Here is a 17,738-nt window from a genome sequence, read left to right as displayed (position 1 = left end):
TTTTTTTTTATTTCTGCAAAGCCAAAACCATTCACAGACACAAGCCGCCTCTCTTGGGGAGAGGAAAGAAAGGTGAAGCAGAGAGCAAAAAAACAAGGCAGGCAGGTGCTTCTTCCCAGAGCAGAAAACCACTGGAAGGAAGGCAAAAGGGTGGGGCATTTCATTTTCTGGTTGTTGTTTTTTTAAAGTGTCTTAATATTTCATCTCCCATCAAATATTCATGCTGCCGGCAGGGCTGTGGGAGGGAATCATTTGCTTAAGGACTCGCTTGGCAGCTCAGAAAAGCAAATTTGGAGGGAAAGGTCGAGGCAGCTGGACCCAGCGCATTTTTCCAGGGGGTACGAAGGGGTACGCATACCCCTAAACATTTTGTGAATCTTAAGTTTGGTCTCATTGAAGGGCAGTATTTCAATATGAGTAGGGAAAATGAGAGTACAGTGGTACCTCGGGTTAAGTACTTAGCGGAATCTATAACCTGAAGCGTATGTAACCTGAAGCGTATGTAACCCGAGGTACCCCTAACCCAGAAATAGTGCTTCAGGTTAAGAACTTTGCTTCAGGATGAGAACAGAAATTGTGCTCCGGCTGCGCGGCGGCAGCAGGAGGCCCCATTAGCTAAAGTGGTGCTTCAGGTTAAGAACAGTTTCAGGTTAAGAATGGACCTCCGGAACGAGTTAAGTTCTTAACCCGAAGTACCACTGTACCCCAAAACATTTAGCCCGGCTTTGCCTGGGGAGGGCGGGATATAAATAAAAAATTATTATTATTATTATTATTATTATTATTATTATTATTATTATCATCATCATTATTATTATTAGGGGAAAGCACTGGGTGGGCCCACCTGAGGAATGAAGTCAGGAGATAAGACCAGGCATCTTAGGCAACTAAGGGACTTTCAGAAAACACACATCAGGATGTGGCCTGGGGCATCCACAACCAGTTTCGGAAAACACACAGGGCAGGTATTCCCTCCTCTCTCGGCCACCTAGCACGCCTTGAAACGGTTGCATAACTGGCTGAGAGTTCAACTGGTGTAGCACCACATCGCCTCTCTGCGGTAGCAATTCTCAGGATTTCGGGCTTGGAGGTGCAGAAGAAGCGTGGGGAGATTTCTGAGTGCCTGAGGGGCTTTCCAGAGGTGTGGGCCCTCCGGGTCAAGGAGATCAAGTTCTGTAGGAATGCTTTTACGTGTGGTCTCTGAAGACGGTTCGGAAACTCCAGCCGGCGCAGGATTTGGCAGCCAGGTTGCTCAACGAGGCAAGACGGTTTCGGGCATATGACACCGATCTTGGCCCGACTGCTCTGGCTGCCAGTTTCCAGCCCCAATTCAAAGTGCTGGTTTTGACCTTGTTGTTGTTGTTTAGTTGTGTCCGACTCTTTGTGACCCCATGGAGCAGAGCACGCCAGGCACTCCTGTCTTCCACTGCCTCCCGCAGTTTGGTCAAACTCATGCTGGTAGCTTCGAGAACACTGTCCAACCATCTCGTCCTCTGCCGTCCCCTTCTCCTTGTGCCCTCCATCTTGCCCAAAATCAGGGTCTTTTCCAGGGAGTCTTCTCTTCTCATGAGGTGGCCAAAGTATTGGAGTCTCAGCTTCAGGATCTGTCCTTCCAGTGAGCACTCAGGGCTGATTTCCTGAAGAATGGAGAGGTTTGATCTTCTTGCAGTCCATGGGACTCTCAAGAGTCTCCTCCAGCACCATAATTCAAAAGCATCAATTCTTCGGTGATCAGCCTTCTTTATGGTCCAGCTCTCACTTCCATACATCACTACTGGGAAAACCATAGCTTTAACTATACGGACCTTTGTTGGCAAGGTGATGTCTCTGCTTTTTAAGATGCTGTCTAGGTTTGTCATTGCTTTTCTCCCAAGAAGCAGGCATCTTTTAATTTCGTGACTGCTGTCACCATCTGCAGTGATCATGGAGCCCAAGAAAGTAAAATCTCTCACTGCCTCCATATAGGTTTTGACCTATAGAGCCTTAAACAGCGCAGGATCACAATACCTCAAGGACCGCCTCTCCCCATATAAACTGTCCCGGACCCGACAATCATCACCTGAGGCCTTTCTTCATGTGCCACCTCCATGAGAGGTCCAGAGGCTGTGGTGGCTCCCCTCTTGTGGGATGCTCTCCCCAAGGGAGTCCCGCCTGGTGTCTTCATTACATGTCTTTAGGCTCCAGGCGAAAACATTTCTCTTCAGTCAGGCCTTGGGTTGATTGACACCCAATGCCCTTTTAAATGTGTTGTGGAAGGTTTTGTTACTGGTTTGTTTCTGTTCTGATTATTATTATGCATTTTGTGGTGTTTATATTGTTGTGAACCACCCTGAGATCTATGGGTATAGGGAGTTATACAAATTTAATAAATAATAATAATAAAATGTTATACCATGGAAGGAAGTTCCCCCAAGAGAGACACAGTAGGCATATAAACCATTTTGAGATTTTGGGGGGTTTTTTTGGGGGGGGGTGTTTTTAAATATAAAAAAACCCCAATCAAGCAGGGTATAATTTTTTGGAAACAAATAACGTATTTATTCGAAAACAGTTGTAAAGCACAACTTTTTTTTAAGAAAAAAAGCCACCTCTAAGCCGTGTGCAAAAACACGACGTTAAAAAGTGTTTCGTAAAACTGCTTTATAAAAAAAGGGAAATTGGTGATAATTTGGGGAAATAAAGGGTGGGGCGAAGCCTGGGCAGCGAGATAAATATTTGCGAGGCCGTCTGAAGCAAGGAGTGGGCGGTGTGTCTTGTATGGCAGAAGGGATGGGGTTGGAGATATGGCAGAAAAAAACCATTCTGAGGCCACGACTAAGTGTTAAAGAGAAGGGGGATTACTCTGACAAGCTGCAGTTATCTGAGGCCCTCAGCCTCATTGGAAAAGCACTTTGGAAGTCATTGGCTTGGACCTCTGGCAAGTGTACACTCTCTCTCCCTGCTAATAGTCTCTGGTGGGATGGAAGAGTTCAAAGGGTAGGTGTCAGAGTAGAAAGAGGGATAAAAAAAATAGGAGAGAACGAGAAAGAGAAAGAGCAAAGTTCCCAAGGGTCTCTGCTCTTAGAATCACGTATAATAATAATAATAATAATAATAATAATAATAATTTATTATTTATACCCCGCCCATCTGCCTGGGTTTCCCCAGCCACTCTGGGCGGCTTCCAAAAGAATATTAAAATACTATGATACATCAAACATTAAAAGCTTCCCTAAACAGGGCTGCCTTCAGATGTCTTCTAAAAGTCTGGTAGTTGTTGTTCTCTTTGACATCTGGTGGGAGGGCGTTCCACAGGGAGGGCGCCACTACCGAGAAGGCCCTCTGCCTGGTTCCCTGTAACTTGGCTTCTCGCAGTGAGGGAACCACCAGAAGGCCCTCGGTGCTGGACCTCAGTGTCCGGGTAGAACGAGTTCTACCCGAACGTAGAGTTCGAAGGGACCATGCAAGTCATCCAGTCCAACTCCTTGCAATGCAGGTGTGTGAGACTCGAACCCACAACCTTCAGATTAAGAGCCTCCTGCTCTACCAAATGAGCTATCCCAAAAGAAACAGGTCTCCCAGCACCGCTATAGAGCGCCCTCCCATGCCAAATTCTATGTACGCCATACATTTAAAGCACATTCTCCCCCCGCCGCCCAAGAATACTGGGAATCTGTAGTTTCCCCATCACAGATCTAAATTCCCAGCACCCTTAACAAACTACAGTTCCCAGAATGATTGGGGGGCGGCTGTGTGTGCTTTAAATGTATGCTGTCCACACAGCTTATGTTTAGCCGACAATTCGAAAATATGGAATTTCTCAAGCACCTGACCGAAAGCAAGACCGTGAAACACGGAGGGGGTTGATGCCGAAACAGAGATTTGCATAAACAGTTACTCAGCCCCATAATTATTGCCTCGTTTGGGGTGTTCAGCTGGTTGCAATCTGAGTTTTCTCCCTGCTGATCAAGATAAGCCGGTGACAGCAGAGTCCACAAAATTGCTAGAGAGTGGCATTGGGGAAAAAGGAAAGGCCACAACTATCCTCTCTTTGATCTTTAAATTGCACATTTCAGTTTGGCAATTTAATCCGCTTGGTCGTGTTTATACCTAGGTGTCCTTTGTACGCAAATTCCAATAGCCGATGGCTGAGCTAGGTGCTTAGCTACAAAGGTCTTTGGTTTATGACCCCCTTATGACGGGGTCGCTCCAGAATGTGCAAAACCAGTTAAGATTCTTCCTCCACAAATCTCCCCGAGAAATTTATAATATTTTTGGAAGGACCTCCTAATCCAACAAGTCTGTTTACATCGCCTTCAGCTCAGCTACTGATTTTATGGAGGTTTGACCTCCGATTCATAACCAGGGGCTCTTCTTTTATATAACCCCCGTTCCGACTTGTTTTGCTCACACGGCAGTTGTAATTACCCTTGACACTTTCAAATAAAATTTTAAAAAAACTTTCGAGAAAAGTTGCAAGCCCGCTTCGTTTTGCACGCACTCCTCCCGTCGTCCACAGATACCCCAAATTTCTGACATGCGAGAAAGGAGAACCAACTTTTGCAAAGCTTTAGAAGTAGCTATTTAAAACTCTTTTAAATAACTTGCCAACAAAGGTCCGTATAGTTAAAGCCATGGTTTTCCCAGTAGTGATGTATGGAAGTGAGAGCTGGACCATAAAGAAGGCTGATCGCCGAAGAATTGATGCTTTTGAATTATGGTGCTGGAGGAGACTCTTGAGAGTCCCATGGACTGCAAGAAGATCAAACCTCTCCATTCTGAAGGAAATCTGCCCTGAGTGCTCACTGGAAGGACAGATCCTGAAGCTGAGGCTCCAATACTTTGGCCACCTCATGAGAAGAGAAGACTCCCTGGAAAAAACCCTGATGTTGGGAAAGATGGAGGGCACAAGGAGAAGGGAATGACAGAAGACGAGATGGTTGGACAGTGTTCTCGAAGCTACCAGCATGAGTTTGACCAAACTGCGGGAGGCAGTGGAAGACAGGAGTGCCTGGTGTGCTCTGGTCCATGGGGTCACGAAGAGTCGGACACGACTAAACGACTAAACAACAACAACAAAATTTAAAACTCTGCTCAATATCTAGCAAAACCAGAGCTTTTTTTCTTCCCAGCGGGAACTCACCGGAACTCGGTTCTGGCACCTCTCAGGTGGGTGCCATTGCCATTATAAGAGAACAAGGGAGGCTTTCATGGTACGTTCCAGCACCTCTTTTTCTATAAAAATAGCACTGAGCACAGCAGTAGGTATTTTACAAGTACAGTGGTACCTCGGGTTAAGTACTTAATTCATTCTGGAGGTCCGTTCTTAACCTGAAACTGTTCTTAACCTGAAGCACCACTTTAACTAATGGGGCCTCCTGCTGCCAGAACACGATTTCTGTTCTCATCTTGAAGCAAAGTTCTTAACCCGAGGTACTATTTCTGGGTTAGTGGAGTCTGTAACCTGAAGCGTATGTAACCCGAGGTACCACTGTACAGCCTGCAATAAAATGTTGCAGTACATCCCCACCCTGATATTTCTCCAGGTCAAGGTTCCACTAAGCCTAGAACAGACGCCTATTATTCCATTAGTTACAATGGCCACCTAATCAAACTTTAAGATCATTGAACCTGTCTCCTCCATCATTGCTTGGTTCATGGGGCAGGAAGACTGCGATGGAAAACCAGGTGGGCCTCTTTAAACAAAACGGCAGGATCCTTCTTGTTCGGGGCTACCTGATAAAATATCTCTTAAAATTCCTAGAATGTTCTAGAGAGTTTTCCCTGCATATGCAGCAACCACTAGGGATGCTGCAGAATTCTGACGGAAGCGTTAGCAGAAATGCCCGATGTTCGCTTATTCATCTCATCACCAGATCGTAAATCGAGCCGGCAAATGCAATTGTTCCGTCCACAAACAATATGCAATTGATGATGTCCCCTCGCGTCCTTTGCATTGTATTTCCTTTGTGTTTAAATAAACGGTGTGGAACAATAGCACATTTACATGCAAACAATTTCAACACAGCATACGGCAAAATGAAGAATGCAATTTCGTTTCATGAACCGAACTGCAGCGGAATGGACCAGCACTCAGTCACCTGAGCTTGCTATTAGATGGAATGACAAATAATTGACAGCAATACCTTATTGGAACAAACAAACAGTCGTGCTCTAGTAACAAATCCGTTCAAGGGTTTGGGCTGATCCTGAGACTCAGCCGCTGTGTAAGTTCATCACCCCTTAGAACAGGGGTAGGCAACTTAAGGCCCGTGGGCCGGATGCGGCCCAATCGCCTTCTCAATCCAGGCCACGGATGTTCTGGGAATCAGTGTGTTTTTACATGAGTAGAATGTGTCCTTTTATTTAAAATGCATCTCTGGGTTCTTTGTGGGGCATAGGAATTCGTTCATTTTTTTTTTCTTCATAATATAGTCCGGCCCACCACATGGTCTGAGGGACGGTGGAGCGGCCCTCTACTGAAAAAGTTTGCTGACCCCTGCTTTAGAAGGACACTGCGTGGAAATTTCCAGAGAGGGGGATGGTGGAAGAAGAGCGTGCTAATGGTTAGAGCTGGAGGTTACCGTGAAGGATGTGGGAAAGACCCCAGGCAAAGAGGACTGTTTGTGCAAAACAAGTTCAGTCTGTTGGCATGTGCATTGCAAGAGTTTGAAGGTTATTTCTGGCTGTTGTCCCTCTTCCTCCCAAACAGCTGAAGAACAAGATTTGTAAAATCAAAGTTATCTAAACAAGTGTGACAGGAGCCCTTGTTACCTAGGTCCAGTACCGGCGTTTTTAAAGAGGCTTTTCAACAACCCTATAAGGCAAAGACAGATGAGGAAAATTCTCAGTCTTCCTTTGCCAGGGTTGGCTCTCTCACCCACCCCGCTTTTTTAAAAATACCTTCAAAATTGGCACCTTTATTTTAGGAATTCAGCATTTTCCTGTGTGCAAAAAAAACACAGCAACTTTTTCTTCTCAGTTGCAAACAGGAGGCAAACTTAGCTGGCATTATTATTATTATTATTTTGGTCACACTGCATTACTGAAGCAGTTTCAGCCGAAAAGAAAACAAGAGGTGTTGTGCGTGCGTGTGTGACCTTTATCTGTTTGGAGTTGGCAACAGGTTAATTATGTGTTAGGTGAAACACGGCTTCCGTTTGCTCACCTGGGTTGCTTAATTGAGCTGACCGCTGTGCATTACAGAAGAGCCTGGGGTGGGTATCAAGAGGGTTTAGGGAGAGAGAGAGAGAGATTTGTCATAGAATCAGAGAATTGCAGAGTTGGAAGCGAAGGCAAGGGTCATCTAGCCCAACCCCCTGCCATGATTCTGTGATTAAACCACCGTTTATCTTATCTGTGGTTTACTGTGCAGAAGGTAAAAATGCCATCTGCTTTTACACTAGACTACACTACATTTTAGGGACACGGGTGGCACTGTAGGTTAAACCACAGAGCCTAGGACTTGCCGATCGGAAGGTTGGCAGTTCGAATCCCTGCGACAGGGTGAGCTCCTGTTGCTCGGTCCCTGCTCCTGCCAACCTAGCAGTTCAAAAGCATGTCAAAGTGCAAGTAGATAAATAGGTACCGCTCCAGTGGGAAGGTAAACGGCGTTTCCGTGCGCTGCTCTGGTTCGCCAGAAGCGGCTTAGTCATGCTGGCCACACGACCCGGAAGCTGTACGTCGGCTCCCTGGCCACACAACCCGGAAGCTGTACGTCGGTCAGGGATCCCTCTACCTTTACACTACATTTTGGAATATCTGTCTTAATGCTTAATAAAATCTTGGATAGTAGAGTCAGCTTGCCCAGCGTGTCCATCATGATACCTGAAATTGATAGCCGACATGAACCATGGGAACCAGGGGAAGTGATGGAAGTAGGAAATATTTGTTATTTGTATCATAGCTTTGTGGTAGCCTGCATGCTGTGTATACCCTGCTAAAAGGACCCCAAATATCAGAGGAAAAACATCTGCCTGAGACTCCAAACACCCCTGCCAGTCACAGCAGATAAGCCCTTGACTTGATGGACCAACGTTATTGAAATATACTCAGAGTCGCAAAGTGATTTCATGCTCTTTATTCAGCTCATAGTGGTGAGGAGGAATGAATGAATGTCCCCTCACAGTATCTGCTTTATATACATTATTTACACAATGGGCTGCCCATGATTGGCTAATTCTGGAATTCTACTGTAAGCCAATCAGGTTGTGGATTCACTTCTATCTGGAGCAGGATTGGGTGGTTCCTGCCAACCAATCATACTGCTGCATTGTTCTAGGACCAATCAGACTGCTGCATTCTGAATCCTATTGTTCTAGGACCAATCAGACTGCTGCCTTTTGGATCCTATTGTTCTAGGACCAATCAGACTGCTACAGTTTGGATCCTATTCAACTCAGTACATAACACCCCTCCCCTCTAAGTTCCAGTCCTGCCCGGGAGGTCGCATTCATAGTCCTCAAGGTATGCCGGCGGCCTACGTGTGCGTTGTGGCCTGGGGTGTTCCCTGGTCCGGGCTCCGGGTTCTGGCTCGTGTTCCAAGGATGCTGGCTGTGATGCGGCTGTTTGGTCTGGTGCAACCGGCTCGCTCAGTCGTGGTTCTGGTTCCGGTGTCCTTTCGGCCTCACGGGTCCTCTCTGTATTTACTGATTCTGCCTCTCCTGCTGGCCCCTCCTGCTCTATGGGCCTCACTGCCCCGCTGTTCCCTTGGGACTCCTCTGACCTGTCCTCCTCCTGGTTTTCTCCCGGGAATCGTCGCCGTATCTGGTCGCAGTGGCGGCGCCAGCATTGCCCCCCATCCGTTAGCACCTCGTACGACACGGGGCCAGTGACCCTGGTGATTGTGGCGGGTACCCATGCTGGGCCTGCCCCAAAATTCTTTGCGTACACTGGGTCCTGGGCCTCGAAGGTCCGGGGGTTCCTGCCTTCCCCCACCACTACCTCATCCTGAGCTCTATCGGGGTGAAGGCGGTCCAATCTGATTGCAAGGCGCCGACCCATTAGTAGTTCAGCGGGGCTCCGGCCAGTCGTTGAGCTGGGGGTGCTGTGCTGTGCTAGAAGGAATGTGGCAAGGCGGTACTCCCAGTCCCCTTGCGTCATGCGGCGAAGGGTGTCCTTGGTGGTCCGCACCATGCGTTCTGCTTGGCCATTGGTGGCAGGGTGGAACGGCGCCGAATGGATGTGGCGGATGGCGTTCTGCGTTGTGAAGGTTTGGAATTCTCCTGACGTAAATGCAGTCCCGTTGTCTGAGACGAGAGTGTCAGGGAGCCCGTGGGTTGCAAACAGCCTGCGTAGTACCCGGATGGCTGCGGACGTGGAAGTGGACGGTACCAGTGCGACTTCCAGCCATTTGGTGTAGGAGTCCACCACTATGAAGAATGTTTTCCCCTGAAAGGGGCCAGCGAAATCCACATGCAGGCGTGACCATGGTGCTCGGGCGGACTCCCAGGACTGGACTGGGGCCCTTGGGGGGTCTGGGCGGGATTCTTGGCAGGCCTGGCAGTGTTTGACCCAGGCCTCTATCTCTCCATCGATCCCCGGCCACCACACATAACTCCTGGCAAGGGCCTTCATTCTTACTACCCCTGGATGTGTCTCGTGTAGGGCTGTGAGGACCCTTTTGCAGAGGGGCTGGGGAACAACGACTCTGCTTCCCCATAACAGGCACCCCTTGTGGGCCGACAGTTCATGTTTGCGGGTTGTGTAGCCGGCGAATTCTGGCCCGGGGCTGCTGCTGGGCCATCCCCTCCACACCCAGTCCAGGACCCGGGAGATGACCCTATCTTTCTTGGAATGGTGTGCAACTTCTTGTGCCTGAATGGGGCGGTCGGGAAGCAGCTCCAGGCTCATAACCTCTTGTGCAGGTGCTGGGTCAGGGCCTGTTTCCGGTAGTGGTAGCCTGCTGAGGGCGTCCGCATGGCCCATCGCCTTCCCAGGTCGGTGAATCAGTGCATACTGGTAGCTGGCAAGGAAAATTGACCACCTGAGGACGCGAGGAGACAGCACTTGGGGGGTCTGCTTTTCGGGGGCAAACAAGCCAAGCAACGGCTTGTGGTCAGTCACCACGGTGAAGGGCCGCCCGTACAAGAAATCATGGAATTTTTTTACTCCCTTTACGATTGCCAGACCCTCCTTGTCGATTTGCGAGTAGTTCCGCTCGGTTGTGTTGAGTGTCTGGGAAAAGTACGCCACCGGTACCTCTCTTCCATCCGGGAGTTGGTGCCCCAGGACAGCTCCAATGCCATAGGGTGAGGCGTCGCATGCTAGCACCACCGGCAGCCTCTCGTCGAAGTGTGCCAAGACCGAGTTTGAGACAAGCAAGTCCTTGACTGCCTGGAATGCGGCCTCCTGGCGCTGGCCCCACACCCAAGGGGCCCGCTTGTCCAGGAGTCTGTGTAGGGGCTCCGCTACCGCCGCCTTGTGGGGAAGGAAGGAATGGTAAAAGTTCAATAGCCCCAAGAAGGCCTGAAGTTCAGTCTTGCTCTTGGGCGCTGGGGCATCACAAATGGCCCGTACCTTGTCCCCAGTCGGGTGGACCCCTTCTGCGTCCACCATAAATCCCAGAAAGTCCACCTGAGGCACTCCTAGTAGACATTTTTCCCGCTTCACCTTGAGACCCGCCGTCTGGAAACGGTGCAGAACGGTGCGGAGGCGGTCCTCAAACTCCTCTGGTGTGGGGCCGGCAATCAACACATCATCGAAGAAGGGGGTGACGCCAGGAATCCCTTTAAGGAGAGAGTCCATTATATTCTGGAATATGCCTGGTGCCACGCTGACACCGAATTGCAGCCGCTTTACCCTGAACGCTCCTCTGTGCGTCACAATCGTCTGTGCCTCTGCTGTGGCCTCATCTACTGGCAGCTGTTGATATGCTTGGGCCAAGTCCAGCTTGCCAAAAATTTTCGACCCAGCCAGGGTGGCAAGGACATGGCTGACCACTGGCACTGGGTATGCGTGGGCCGTGAGGGCCTTGTTTATGGTACATTTGTAGTCTGCGCAGATGCGGACCGAACCATTAGGCTTGACGGGTGTGACGATTGGGGTTTCCCAGGGAGCATTAGGCACCGGCTCCAGCACTCCTTGCTCTACGAGTCGGTCCAATTCCTCGTCTATACGGGGTTTCAAGGCGAACGGGACCCGGCGGGCCTTGAGCCTGACCGGTCGTACTGCGGGGTCAAGCTGTAGCGCAATGGGGGGGCCCGTATACTGTCCCAATTTCCCATCGAAAACCCCTGGAAATTCCTTGCATATGGCGTCCACGTCCACTTGTAAGCTAGTGTGGTTCACCCCGGTGACAGCTAGCCCCAGTGGTCCAAACCATGCCAATCCCAGTAAGCTAATGTAGGGGCCCTTGACCACAAGCAAGTCCAGTTGCCGCGTCCGCCCTCGGTATTGCACCCTGAAGGTCCCCACCCCCATTGTGGGGACCTTACGTTTCTGGAAGTCCCGGAGGGTGAATGGGGCCGGCCTGAGTTTGGGACCCCCAGTGGGACACAGTTTCCTTAAGGTCCTTGCCGAGATTATGGATAGAGTTGAACCCGTGTCAAGCTCCATGCGGCATGGGGCCCCCTCTATCTGTACCTCTACATAAATTTTCTCTACGTTGGGGTGGGGCAACTGGTATACCTGGAAGTCCGTGAGCTCCGTCGAGTTGCCTTGGTGCGTTGGGCCCCGGGACCTGGGGCTCTTGGATTGGTCATCTGATGCCTGGTGTCGGGTGGGCCGAGCCCGACACACCCGGGCGATGTGTCCCGATTTTCTGCACTGCCTGCACTCTGCGTTGCGGAAACGGCAGGTCCTCCTCTCGTGACTCTCCCCGCAGCTTGCGCAGTTCCCTCCTTCTCGTCGAGGCAGCTGTGGTCTGTGCGCTGCTTGAGTGCGCTGCTGTACTCGGTGTACCTCCTCCCTGTCGGATCCTGAGTCGTCGGTGAGGTCTTCATGGTGGACCCTCGGTTGGGATGGCAGGCTCGGCCGTGCCTCTTGGGTCGACCTCTCGGCAGCTTCTGTTGCCAGGGCCTCCTCCAGAGCGACCTGGAACGTTAGGTCCTTCTTAGCGTAGAGGCGTCGTTGCAGCTTCTCATCCTTCAGGCCACCGACGAGGCGGTCACGAAGCATGTTCTCCAGCTCTGAGAAGTTGCAGAACCGGGCGGCTTGGCGGAGAGAGGTCACAAACCCAGTTATGGTTTCCCCAGGGGCTTGCCGCTTTGCGTAGAAGGCATTTCGACGAGCCACCACTGAGGGCTGCGGCGAAAAGTGCCCCTTCAGCTGTTCCATTATTGTTTTGTATGGAACAGTAGCGACGTCTTCAGGCGCAAGGAGAGCCCGGGCGATTTCAAACGTCTCCTCTCCGCAGACGCTGAAGAATATCGCCCTCTTCTTGGCGTCTTCTTCGTCGGTGACCCCTTTGGCTTCTAGGAGGAAGGTGAAACGGGAGGCGTACGCTTCCCAGTCTCCAGATGCTGGGTTGAATGGCGAGAAGCTGCTGTTGGCTGCCATTCTGAGTTCCTTGTGCCCCGGAGCTGAAGCCTGGATACACGGTGCGAGGCAGCGGTGCGGCAGTTGGCGGTGCTGCGGTGCTGTGTGTGGCAGTCAGCTCAGCGGGATCCCACCTTCGTCGCCAGTGAAATATACTCAGAGTCGCAAAGTGATTTCATGCTCTTTATTCAGCTCATAGTGGTGAGGAGGAATGAATGAATGTCCCCTCACAGTATCTGCTTTATATACATTATTTACACAATGGGCTGCCCATGATTGGCTAATTCTGGAATTCTACTGTAAGCCAATCAGGTTGTGGATTCACTTCTATCTGGAGCAGGATTGGGTGGTTCCTGCCAACCAATCATACTGCTGCATTGTTCTAGGACCAATCAGACTGCTGCATTCTGAATCCTATTGTTCTAGGACCAATCAGACTGCTGCCTTTTGGATCCTATTGTTCTAGGACCAATCAGACTGCTACAGTTTGGATCCTATTCAACTCAGTACATAACACAGCATGACACAGCAGAAGAGAGCATCATATATTCGTTAATCTCCTGTGCTATTAAAACTGCTTAAAATATCCAGAGAAGCTGCTGCCAATGACAGCCTTTTCTTGTACTCTAAAACATCTCCAGGTTGCAGAATGCTGGCATAGACTTGTGGAGGCTGTGGGTGGGAGAATTCTGGCACCGATCTGTGTGATCGGCTCTGAGATTGGGTTTCTTCTTCCACTTGGGCAAGCGTCAGAGGAGGTGAGCCAAGGCTTCCGCTGGGATGCGATGAGCGATGGCAGCAGCCTCACCTCCAGATTTCTCAAGCAGTATCAGCAGTCATTGCCCGATATTGCAAAATACAATGCAATTCCACTCGTTTGTGGAATCCTTACGCAAGCGCGGAACGGCCTCCTGGCAACAGGCAACTGCCATCCTCTTTTCCCATGTGTTCAGTCACCAGGGCTGGTCCCCCATGGCTCACCCAAGGGACTGATTCCTATCAGGAAGACGTCTCAGGCCTTGCCTACGCAGGTAGCCGAACGAAAGGGCGGAGGACTGCAACACGGCGGTGACTCCATTCCCAAAAAACCCCTGCAGAAATGCCCGGCCAGAATAAGAGAGGACACTGATTTGCATACGTTTTGCATACGCCAATTTATCTGATAGATGCATATTTCGAAATGATGGCTACAACTTAAAATACAAGTGCGATGCCGTAGTGGGGAAGGCTCTGACCTTCAATCTACAACCCAAGGGGCTCAGCGTAGATGGGGAACTTGAAGCCATACACACATCAATCTCTCTCTTGTTTAACTTGAAATGTCTTTCAGATGAACCAGACGGCCCTTCAAACAGAGGACACCTTCAAACAGAGGACTGTACTCTACAAAGTGGGACGCAGGTGGCGCTGTGGGTTAAACCACAGAGCCTAGGACTTGCCAATCGGAAGGTCGGCGGTTCGAATCCCCGCGACGGGGGTGAGCTCCCGTTGCTCGGTCCCTGCTCCTGCCAACCTAGCAGTTCGAAAGCCCCTCAAAGTGCAAGTAGATAAATAGGTACCACTCTGGCGGGAAGGTAAATGGCGTTTCCGTGCGCTGCTCTGGTTCACCAGAAGCGGCTTAGTCATGCTGGTCATATGACCCGGAAGCTGTAGGCCAGCTCCCTCGGCCATTAAAGCGAGATGAGCGCCGCAACCCCAGAGTCGGTCACGACTGGACCTAATGGTCAGGGGTCCCTTTACCTTTACTCTACAAAGTAGGACCCATGGTGATCCTATTAAGAGTGCTGCAGGTGGGAGATCGACATTTTAAAATACAGTCGTACCTCCGCTTACATATCCCTCTGGATACGTAAACTTCAGGATGTGAACGCAGCAAACCAGAAGTATTTTTCCGGGTTTCGCAGTGCGCGCATGCGCAGAAGCGGTCCTCCAGTTGCAAATTCCTCGGGATGCGGCTGGACCTCCGGAACGGATCCCGTTTGCAACCGGAGGTACCACTGTAATCTTCTATGGGGGGAAATGAAGGGGAAACACTCCCTGAAAGCAAAAAATATCTAGCATGTCAGGGAGAAAAGTTCTAGACCAAACCATCCATTCTACCCACAAGGGTAGACATCCACTCATCAAATTTTACAGGTCGTTGGGCACTTGTTGACTCTGCTATCTCCTTCCCACCTAATTCTGCTGTTTTATAACTTTAAAACAACAAGCCAAACACTCTCTCTCCTGCTGATGTTCAGGGGATGAGTGCCATTGCTTACATAGCAGGCAGATGAGGAAAAAGCACTTGGCAGCCGGTGAAGCCAAAAATTATGGAAGGAATTCAATGCTGTGCTGATTTGAAATCACTTAGCAGTGTGCCAGTTGTGCAAGAGAAGTCATGGGAAGTCGCGATGGCTCTCGGCACTCTTCTGCTGTAGGTCTGATCCTGCCCGCTCTGTGCAACCTCTTGCCCCAGCAAGCTTCCACTGGTCCAGCTGTTGCAACACATTTCATATCACGCCTCTGTTACTCTCAACCTTATGCCAGCGCAACAGCCCTCGCACCGGTGCTCAAAGAATGCCCTTTTACCAAATCACATCTCTTAAACTCTGCAGAGCACCCCTAAAGCTGCAATATGGAGTACAGGGTCATATTTAAGGTGCTGGTTTTGACCTTTAAAGCCCTTCACAGCCTAGGACCCTCGTACCTACAGGACTGCCTCTCCCAGTATGCCCCATGGAGGACCTCAAGGTCCATAAATAGCAACACCCTAAAGGTCCCGGGCCCTAAGGAAGTCAGATTAGCCTCAACCAGAGGCAGGGCCTTTTCAACACTGGCCCCGGGCCTGGTGGAATGCTCTGTCTCATGAGACCAGGGCCCTGCAGGATCTGATTTCTTTCTGCAGGGCCTGTAAGACAGAATTGTTCCACCTGGCCTTTGGCTTGGAATCAACTTGATCCCTTTTTCCTTTTTTCTTTCTCCTTCTGTGATGGAACTCCTATTTGGGGACTTCCCTGGCTTTTTTCTGGCCCATGTAGGACCAGTCTGGATAGTTGGCCTTGGTGAAGATTTGACGTTTTCATCCCTGAAATGTTTTTGATTTGAGTTCCTCCTGAAATGAGGCTGCATTTTAATGTTGTACTAAATCTTGTTTTTATGTTGTATTTTAATCAATTGTTTTTACCTGGTGTTAGGCTTCCTGAGCCCAGTCTTGGCTGGGGAGGGCAGTGTATAAATAAAATTTATTATTATTACTAAGATCGTGACATATTTTGGTCCCGTGTGCATGAAAGCAAGTTGGGGCTGTCCCACGGAAGATGGAGCAAGCTGGTTTTCTCCTGCTCCAGAGGCTAGGACTCAAACCAATGGATCCAAGATGCAAGAAAGGAAATTCCAGCTAAACATCAGGAAGAACCTTCTGACAGTAAGAGCTGTTTGACGGTGGAACAGACTCCCTCGGGAAAGTTGTGGACTTTCCTTCCTTGGAGGTTTTTAAGCAGAGGTTACACGGCCATCTGTCATGGGTGCTTTAGTTGAGATTTCTGCATTGTAGGGTGTTGGACCAGATGACCCTCAGAGACCCTGCCAGCTCTACAATTCTATGATCAAATGCAAAAGAAAGAAGAAAAAATTAACACGTCTCTAAACCCCACAGCTAATTCTCCTCTGGCCTCCTCGCTGGCCCAAGTAGGACCAATTCAGCCAGCTAGCCCTGGGGATTATCTTTTTGATTTTTGAATTTACTGTTATTCATGTTTTTATACTGTATTTTATGCTGCTTTTATAATTAAGTGTTTTAAATTTGTTGTTTGCCGCCCTGAGCCCGGTTTTTGAACCTGGAAGGGTGGGGTATAACAATAATAATAATAATTTATTATTTATACCACGCCCATCTGGCTGAGTTTCCCCAGCCACTCTGGGCGGCTTCCAATCAAGTGTTAAAAACAATACAGCATTAAATATTAAAAACTTCCCTAAGCAGGGCTGCCTTCAGATGTCTTTTAAAAAGAAGATAGCTGCTTATTTCCTTCACATCTGAAGGGAGGGCGTTTCACAGGGCGGGCGCCACTACCGAGAAGACCCTAAAAATAAATAAAAATGTATTATTATTATTATTATTTATTATAAACCTGAGGCTCCTGTTGAGCCTGAGGCCCTGCCCAAATGGCCCTCCTTCTTCCCACTTCTGGTTGATTCAAAATGTGGTGGAGCCAATCACTGGGCGTAAGGTTGCCATCTTTGGTCAGGCAAAATACGGGACAGGTCAGGCAAAAGAAAGGACAGGCCGGAAGGTGGGGATTGGGGGGCACACACACACTCGCATGACACCAAATCCTCCCCCCACTTTGCGGAGGGGGGGTTCCCCACATATGACCTCCAGGGGGCGAGGGAGGGAGAGAACGCCACTCCTTCCCCCTTCTCTGTATTGTTGTTTTGGGCCGGCCAATCTCAAAAACAGGAAATATGGTGTCCTGTTTGAAGTCCAAATGGGACAGGGGACACTTTCGTCCAAAAAACGGGGCAATCACGTTTTTCTAGGGACGGGTGGCAACCCGAATGGGTGGGGCCCTTCTGCTGAGTGAGGACCCTGAAGTCCTGCCTTGATGGTAAAAAGGTAAAGGACCCCTGGATGGTTAAGTCCAGTCAAAGGCGACTGGGGTTGCGGCGCTCATCTTGCTTTCAGGCCGAGGGAGCTGGTGTTTGTCCACAGACAGCTTTCCGGGTCATGTGGCCAGCAGGACTAAACTGCTTCTGGTGCAATAGGACACCGTGACGGAAACCAGAGCGCACGGAAACGCCGTTTACCTTCCTGTTGTCGTGGTATCTATTTATCTACTTGCACAGGTGTGCTTTCGAACTGCTAGGTTGGCAGGAGCTGGGACAGAGCAACGGGAGCTCACTCTGTCACGAGGATTCGAACCGCCGACCTTCTGATCGGCAAGCCCAAGAGGCTCAGTGGTTTAGACCACAGCTCAACACCCATCCCACGTGGCCAGAGGCAGCAGCAGGAATGTCTGATCATGGAGGGGGCAGGAAAAAACCACCCTGCACAAACACATATATGCAAAAAAGCAGCTTTAGGAAGAATGCTACCTTGGGCTCGAAGGAACCCCCACAAGCCCTGTCTAACGAAACAGCTCTATCTCTTCCGTGGGAAGACAAACGGGGCTGAGGGAGAAGGAGTTGAGGCGCATAGATGTCAAGGGAGACACATACTTTGCTCCAGGCCTGTGTCACATTTTCGTGCGACAGCAACCACAAAGAACACGAGGAGGCGATAAGGCGAGTTTGCAACTGAA

At 49.8% G+C, this 17,738-nt stretch overlaps 1 protein-coding gene and 1 long non-coding RNA gene across 2 annotated transcripts in view; one reads left to right on the top strand and one right to left on the bottom strand.

The window, feature by feature from the left end:
• B3GNT8 (UDP-GlcNAc:betaGal beta-1,3-N-acetylglucosaminyltransferase 8) overlaps positions 1–17,738 on the bottom strand; it is a 113,372-nt gene that overhangs the window by 17,518 nt on the left and 78,116 nt on the right. The gene's annotated exons all lie outside the window — the stretch shown is intronic.
• On the top strand, positions 30–15,692 carry LOC308484586. Its single transcript, XR_013990014.1, has 2 exons — positions 30–150; positions 13,787–15,692. It is a non-coding gene; the product is annotated as an uncharacterized lncRNA (long non-coding RNA).

Source organism: Podarcis pityusensis, assembly GCF_964106645.2.
Source record: "Podarcis pityusensis genome assembly, chromosome: 8".
Classification (NCBI taxonomy): Eukaryota; Metazoa; Chordata; class Lepidosauria; order Squamata; family Lacertidae; genus Podarcis; species Podarcis pityusensis.
Note: the sequence above shows the minus strand (reverse complement) of the source record. Positions and strands in the feature narration are given on the sequence as shown.